Genomic DNA, 8,919 nt, shown 5'->3' with positions numbered 1-8,919 from the left:
AGCCTTTCGAAGATATTTCGAAGAAAGATTGTTTGCTCATAATAGAAGTATTCAAGGAAGATTCAAGTCTTGAAGATTACATGAAGAAAAGACGATTTATGCTTTAATATGTTATCTAGGTTTTCATGTAATATGCTCCGTAGTATGCTTGCATGTTTGGGTTATATAAGTGCTTAAAAGTATATTGAAGTATGATATGAAATCTGGTACAAAGTTGGAACAGGTTTCATAACATGTTTCAATTCAGGGAACCAGGTCGGGGAACCAGGTTCACTGTATTCGAGCTGCCGTTTTGGAAAAAGATTTTACAAAAAGATTTTTTCGAAAAGATTATTTTGAAAATATTTTGTGCAGCTGGAAATAAGATGAAATATTCTTGGTTACCTAAAAACTAGGAGTATTTATCTTAATTGATTCTATCTTTGTGATTAAATCAAATAAGATAAAAACTTTCCTAAAATTACATTATATCTTATTCTCTAAGATTGTGTGATTTAAGGAAACTAGGTTTTAGGAATCTAAGCTTATATAAACTCATCTTATTTCACATATTTCGTGTGCCTCTCCAGAAATTAAAGGAGCAATTATTTGAGAGCATATACTTAAGCACTAATCCCATTCATCAAGTCATATACAAGAGCATTCTAGTACTTAAACTTTTTCTCTTAATTAGCTTCGTAGAAGTGAGATCAAAGGGGAGTTCTTGATTCTTGTATTGAGTCTTTAACAAAGGGGTTAAAGGCTGGGTGAGTGTTTGTGAGTTCAAACACATTGGGCTTACGAGTGTAAGTCGAGAGCACACTCGGAGTAGAGTGTGGGGTTTGCTGGTTCCCGGAGTAGGGAACAGCAGAGTGTTCTTTGTCTTTGTTTTTCGGAGTAGATTAATAAAGAACTTAGGATAGGAGGACGTAGGCCTGAGTTGGCTGAACCTCGTTAAATTTGTTGTGTTCTTTATTGCTTTGTTTTATTTCGTTAAATTTGTTATTTTCTTTATTGCTTATTTATATTCCGCTGCGTACGGGAACCAGCACAACTGGTTCCTCACACATAATCCGAAAAGAAGCAAAATTAGCCAACGACTACTTAACACTCAATTCACCCCCCCCCCCCCCCTCTTGAGTGCCCATTGAACCTTCACTCAAAATATTCAAAATAATCCAATCGTGATAATAGCAAAATAAAATAGAAATAACTAATTAATTAAATTGTGCACACTCCTTAAAATTGATCTATCATAAATTAATCGTTAGTAACTTCAGTAAAAAAAAAATTAAATTGAAAGAATTAAATTAGAATAAAGTAAAGTTTATATCTGTCCAAACTTTAAAAAAATCCAACCTTTACACCTAATGAGTAGAACTCCAAGTATTGCAATGGGACTTCGAATTGCTTGAAAATGACTATCAGATTGAGTAGTATGATGATTAAAGCCTTATGATGTGTTTTAATTTGTTTTCTTTGTGATGCTATATGGAAACCTATGATTAGGGTTGTATTTATAGGCTAGGGTGCAAAAAAGAGATGTCGTTGAAGAACAAATACTACTGCTAGAAAACAAAAGATGTCGTAACACGGTGCAAATGTCGCGTCGCACCACACATGTCGTGTTGCGGCACAATTGTCGTGGTACGGTGCATTTTGAATTTTTTTATGGCGTGGCAAAACGTTAATTTGGCATAAAGGTTTAATAATGCTAATTTAATCAGATTATGAATATAATTAAGCTTGACGGCCACTCTAACCATGTTTTCTGATGTTTGCAGACTAGGGTTAGGTAAGGGCTTAGGTGATTGGGCTAAGGAAAGCTTCGGATTGATGTTTGGGCTAAAAAGATATTTGAATATGGAAATCGATTGGGCTAAGGGTAGAAATTCAAGCAATTTTTAATTCGGATACCCAACCTAACCAATTGGCGCTAAAAGATCATTCATCACTGAATTTGGGTCGGGGAAACAAAATTAGGTGTCTACAAAAGCCATACAAGAAAACATAATGAATTAGAATTCACTATTAAAGGTCACAAATAAAAAAAATTATTATTATAAATAAAATGTTATCTTTTGTTAATAAAGATTTTATCTAAATATTTACCGTATGATAGAGGTGATAAGAAAGTCGGGTCGGGCCTTAACATGATACGTTGTGCCCAAACCCGCAAAAAAAAAGTTGCGGGCTTGTCGGGCCAAAACTAGCTTTTCGAGCTTTTTCGGGCCGGGTTAGGGCTTTTAACTAAAAATGCGTTTTTAGGCTTGTCCAAACCCACCCTATTTTCGGGTCGGATCGAGCCGGGCCAGCGGGCCGGGCCGATGTTGATCACCTCTACTGTATGAGTAAAAAGATTTACAGTTTAATCTATTAACTATTACTTAAACAAAACGTTGCTGACATCATCAACCTCGAATCTATCCTACGTGTCATCCTCACATTAAAAATATTCCCTCCATTTCTGTGTGTGATGTCATCAATTATTAATTTTTTTTTATCTACACTATACATTTTTCAAACAAAAACAATTGCCACTTTTTTTTTACACAAATGATAATAATTTTTTTTTTACGCATAATAAAAAAATTTATTCAAATCGTGCAATGCACGAGTCTAATCTAGTGTATAATAATAAAATTTAAAAGTTCACAAGCTAGAATTTGACAGTATATTTTATCAATTTGACAGTATATATATTCTTCCTTTGTTTTTTATTAGATGAATCACTTTTGTAATTGAGGACTCCAAGACAATTTTTGGAGTAAAGAGAGATAAAAAAGAAAAAATAAAGAGTGTCCATGTAATAGGAGAAGTATAGAGAGAATTTATTAACTAAAAAGGAAAATGATGCATTTAAATTGAAACTTTCATTCATAGAAAGTGATGCATCTAATAAAAAAGAAGGAAGTATATATTTTTTTTTACTTTTTGACAAAAGAACTAAAAAACAAAGAGCACACAACTAACCACTGAGTTGTGGCAATCCAACGCCGAGGAACTTTACAAATCTTGCAAGCCGAAAAATCCTGCAGAGCCAATCTAATTTCTTGCGGTAACCAATAACACGAGGTATCATTAGACTAGGAATGACAAAGGAGGGACACCAATGAAGCACAGTCGGTGTAAATGAGAAGTCGAATATATCCCCTCCGACTAGCCAATCGAAGACCCCATAAACAAGGAAGAGTAGACATGGTCCTGCCAAGGCACATCCACCAGTAGCTGAATCGATCCTTCACAAAATCCAACCATCCCCTGCACTACCACCTTGATTACTCCAAGCTCCATCCAAAATGAGGCAATAATCAAGAGAATCATCAATGGAGCCTCTGAGGCATCCGAAATAAGACTGAGCGGGTCGTGAGAATTGTGATGTAGAGTAAATAACCCGACTTGCGTGCTACGAGATATCCAACCCTTCGAAAGAAGGGAGATAGCACCAGGAGAGCGTAGAGTCTGTTTGTTTCAAGATATTTGAGTACGAGTTAACCAAATAACCAAAGATAGCAGACAAAAGAAAGAAAACCCTTCTTATTAGTAGATCTGCCAAACGCAGATACAAAATCCTTAAACCATCTCTCAAAAGGCGAAATGGACAAGACAAAGAACACACATGTAGGATTTACCGGAAACCTCATAAACTTAGAGCAGTCGACAGAGGCAAAGCAGTATGTAGCATTTTCCCGCAAAAAATCTTCAACTTTGGGAGGAGAGGCAGTCCCCAAAAGCTTCTCCACCAGGGATCAGAAGCTAGAAACTCCAGAGGCTAACGACTGATAAACTAGCAATGTGTATGCTGACTTTATAGAAAATTGGCCATCATGAGTAAACTTCCAATAAACAAAATCATCCATCGTACACAGAGGGCACTCAGCATAAAAAATTCGCAACGCTGTAGAATTATCGAAATACCGGTGAACCAAGGAAATATCCCACGCATGTGAACGCGGATTAATGACAATTTTTTATGTTAGATTGAATTTTTTCACAAAATCAGCTTTTTCCTTGTGAAGAAAGTACAATTCTTTCTATGTAGATATTACACCCAAATACCACCCTCTAGAAAGAACAACTTTTGGAGCATATTCAGAATTTTACTATTGCCTACAGAGATACAGAGCCTTTCCTTGAGAGTTGAGATGTACAAGAGCATGTATGAAATGAAGAAATTTGTTTTACAGACGCATCAGAAGAACTCTTGCAATACATGATCAAGCAAACCTTGGAATTGTAATATTGTATTAAGAAATTCCTTCCAAAAAACCGATGACAGCCAGGGACAAAAGAATAATGGAAACATGGAAAGAGAGACATAATTATACTGAAACAAAATTGACTGAAATATGATCATATTAGAATTTCTTTTTTAAAGTAAATAATTGATTATAAAAAGGAATCCTGAAAATGAATTGACGGATAATTGGATAAATGAAAAATCAAAATCAATAACTATAAAATAATCTATAACTTAAATGAAAATACCAGAGTAAGATAGCACTATATAAGCTCAACACCAGAATATTGTCTCCAGCAACCCGAAATCTGCATAATCTAGCCTAAGAAGGAAAACTTGAAAGCCCCAGCATTAGAATCTGAAACAGTTTCCCAAAATGGACGTTTCTTCTTCTTTTCTTCAGCTTTAGTCACTAGCTGGTCTATAGTCCCAGGAAAAGCAACCTCAATAACTTCTTTGAACTTATTGTGCAGATTGACACGGTCCCTTGTTCCTGATACAAGTTCACTCGCATTTGGCTTCTGGAGGAATTCCAATACATTCAGCAAATTTCTCCTGATGAGGCAAGACAAGAAAAATGTCACATGATTCATCACTTAGGAGCAGTGAAGCTCTGTAGTGGCTTATACAAGTCTTAGTACCAATTACCATATAAGAACAATTCTTGCATTCTTAACTTCTTAAGGCATGCATAGCAAAGTAAACTTGAATAACACAAGCAGACAGCAATCATACTAAAGCCAAATTTATAAAGATAATATGTACTTGAAGACGAGCTGGACAGTCTCTCGTGGCAATCCCAGAACAATGTAAGGATAGAATTTCAATTAGTGATTCAATTTTATAAAATCTGGATGTCTTTATTTATTTTATTTTTATCTGTACGTTTCTTTGAACAGCCACACTTGATATCAATTGGACATTCTTAGCTTCTGTTCTCCTTGAAAAGAAAATGGTGTTATTGCTCTTGGCTCTTGTATAGACTGCGTGTCAAAAAGAAGATTCTCAGACCCAAGGATGACCCGGCAGTAGGAGCCTCAATGCGATAATATGGGCAAATACAAGCACATCTGAGTATCTGACCACCCCCCAAGGAATAAAAAGGCTCAAGGCGCACCAAGGTGATAGGTATTTCGTCTCATTGAAGTGAGGCACATTTGCGCACTAAATAATAAGTGAAATAAAAATCTGAAGAAAACCTGCGCGACATCTGGACTCTGGAGTCTGGAAAATCTAGGCATGGTGCACCTCTGGACACATACCAAAAAAGGCACACTGCCCATGTCACCTTGGGCCTCAGTGCCTAGGCGCTCCTTCTTATACACTGCCAGCCCCTATCCTGTCCAAGCTAGAAGCCTTGTTAGAGTCAGAAAGAGTGCTGCACCGGTATAACATCTAAATTGATTTTGTTCAATACACTCAAATGACTCAACTTTGTTGCCTCCTCCAATAGGCCAGGACCCAACTTATCATTATAAGAACTTGTCAATTATTGGGTTGCCGACAAATGGCCAAACTAATTACTATTATTACACAATAAGTTGATTGCATTGCTGCCTTAATTGTCTACTATGACTAGAGAGTAATTACACTTTCAAAAACATAATGAAAAGTAATGGAATGAGATTAGACAGCGTTCTGGTAGATGACAAGTTTTTGATCAAAAGTTTCCAGGCAAGCAGTAACTATTGAGGTATGGAGCTACACCCCTACCCCCTTACATTAGAGGACCATAATATTAATATAACAGCAATTATAGGATTATACATAATATAAATATCAAGTAGCAAACTAACAACCTATAGGACTATAAAATAGATCAGAATGTTTGAACTCAGAATGAGTTATAATCACATAGCAGCAAAACGATAACAATAAAATTGGCACAATGAGAAAAGTGGACGTCTCAGTTCTTGGAATCAACAACTCAACATATATGGAAGAGTAAAACCTTTTCATCTCAATTCAATTTTTTTTCAGCAACCATACACATAATAACACTTTTCCAGCTAGATAGCTAAGAATTATGCAAAGCAAGATTATCTAAACCTCAATAGAGAAAACATATTGAATTATAATAATGAGGGCAGCCCAAATAAAAAGATATCTCAGCAGGTTATGCTTACAAAATCTAAATATTGATTTAATAAAGAAATTCTGTACCACCAACTAGGAGGATATGGTTTGTTTACAGCAAAATGCCATCACTTATGTCTTTTTTAATTGTCTGTACTAATGAGGGGAAACAAAGGGAAGAAGAATATGGTTCACCACTTCACCAAGCTAAGTGATACTATGTGTACCATATCTAGCAACAGTCTGATAGCTATGCATATGATACACTCTTTCACTAGAGTCCACTTTACTCCTTGAAAGTGGACACTATTGCTAAATTCTTTAAGAATAGTAAATGATAAGCAATTTATCATAATAAATTTACAATCATCAACAATAATCTTTGATCATTAACTTGAAAACTAAGTTATCACAATTGTAGCATTTTAAGGTGAGCTAGAGAAGGCACTCAAACACTTGAGGAAGCAGATTCAGAAAGCAAATAATTCAAAAAGGGTTGACGAGTCTAGCCACAGTAAATTTTGACATTGCATAGTGATTAGCAGAGATATTTAGGAGACATACCTGCTAACATAGTTCTGTGTGATAGCAATAGATTCTTCTAAGTTGATAACCAAAGGCCACCATCCATTAGGTACAAAGAGAACCTCGCCTGCTTTACAGACACACTCAATGGGTCTCCTCCTCCAATCTTTTGTGGCTCCATAAAAATTCATAAACCACTCAATTATTGAAATTGGACATGCCACTTCAGCACCATCAGGGCTAGGATGGACACCAGGCGGTACAATCTCAGGAGGAAATAAAACCCACTTTTTGGACCCCTTAATCACAGCGTTCCAAGCTGATGTTGAATTAGGATCAATATGAAATGAAGAACCCGACCCAGCAGGTCCAATTATTATCCACCTGTAATCAGGCCTCTCTTTACCCAAAACAGAAAACAAATCCTCCCTGAAGTATATAGGAACTTCATACTCTCTACCCAACGTCAGAACTTTCTCTGCAAACTTAGGATCAAACAAATACAAGGGTCTCTCTTCCCTAGTAAGGTCAGAATACCTAAAGTAATCCTCAAGCTTCATTTCAACCGGACCAACCGAAAACTTAACATCACCACAACTTTTAATCAAATAATCCTTATCCCATTTATCCTTTGCAACCCAGCTATCCAAGCAACCTTCCAACAACACAGGCTTATTTGGCTCCTCAAAATCTCTTATAAATTCCTCAACAGAAATCCCCCGCCTTCGCGGTATGTTATCCCTCTGTAGCCACTCATGTTTCATCTCAAGATTAGCACATAACCAACTTTGAAACATAAAATCAGAATAAAAATCCCTAATTCCCAACCCACAAGACCCAATTTTTGAATTATCAAAACAAGAGCAGCAATATAAGTTTTTCTCCATGACCCATTATACAAAAATCCACCTTTAAGGGTTTCCAATACCAAATCCCTCCAAAGAGGTTCATGGGTACTAAATACATATAAAGATTTACTAACAGTAGCTAAAATCCCTAAATAATTAGCATCCAAAAACCCTAAAATTTCAAGAACAAGTTCATCAGTAAGAACTTTCAAATTACCTAAGCCAATATCTCTGGAATTATGAGAATTTGAGCTGAGAAAAAGATTACCCAGTGGTTGAACTCCATGATTATTTGAAGGGGCGGAAGTTCTTAGCCTAAAACCATCATCTTCTGGTTCATTTTCTTCAAAACTATGAGTAGGTTGTTGGGTTTTAGGAAAATTACAGCCATTTTTGTTGGGAGTTGTTCTTGATTTCTTCTTGTTTTGCTTCTTTTTGTTCTTTCGTTTGATGGGTTTTTGCAGGAATCTCTTGCAGCTTAGCATTGTGAAATTTTGAGGAAGGGATTACATGAAAACGGCTACTGGCTTTAGCTCGAATAAGCCGAACTGTTTTGACACTTTTGCAGGGTTCAGGTTTCACTCTTGATTCAGCATATCTGGTTCGACCCGCGCGTTCCATTTTTATTGAGCGATCATTCTTGGACCGTCACCAGGGCTGTTCAGCTGCCCGAATCTCTATTTTTGCATGTTTGAGACCAGACCTAAATCAACCGGTCGTTTCTTGGTTCAAATCTGAAAAATCAGGTCCAATTAAGTTTCTGAATTGCTAAACATCGCCCGCGAATCTCCACATAAAGCCCACAAAATTAGAGTGAATTGTCACTTTTGCCCTCAAAGTAAAAAACACAATTTCTTCTCTCAATTCTCTACTTCCACTTTCTCTCTCTAAAAAACTTTCCGAGCGATGTCGAGGCGGCCCGGCAAGGAAGTGGCGGCACAGGCGGCGGGTGGACAGCGGTTTTCCGGCGAGAAGGTATTTTTTATTAATTTTGTGTTTAAAAATTAAAAAAAAAAAGGTCGGAGGCGGTGGCGGCGCCTAGGCCAGACGCCACCACCACGGCGGCGGCGTCTAGCCCAGACGCCACAACCACGGCGGCGGCGCCTAGGCCAGACGCCGTGACGGTGGCGGTGGCGTCTGGCCCAGGCGCCAGAACCACGGCACCGACGTCTGGCCTAGGCGCCGCCGCCGTGGTAGTGGCGTCTGGGCTAGACGCCGCCACCACCGTCACGGCGTCTGGCCTAGGCGCCG

At 37.4% G+C, this 8,919-nt stretch overlaps 1 pseudogene; it reads right to left on the bottom strand.

The window, feature by feature from the left end:
* Nucleotides 1-4,317: 4,317 nt before the first annotated feature.
* On the bottom strand, nt 4,318-8,313 carry LOC110731097 (annotated as a pseudogene).
* Nucleotides 8,314-8,919: the final 606 nt, after the last annotated feature.

This window comes from Chenopodium quinoa, unplaced genomic scaffold (assembly GCF_001683475.1).
Source record: "Chenopodium quinoa cultivar QQ74 unplaced genomic scaffold, ASM168347v1, whole genome shotgun sequence".
Classification (NCBI taxonomy): Eukaryota; Viridiplantae; Streptophyta; class Magnoliopsida; order Caryophyllales; family Amaranthaceae; genus Chenopodium; species Chenopodium quinoa.
Note: the sequence above shows the minus strand (reverse complement) of the source record. Positions and strands in the feature narration are given on the sequence as shown.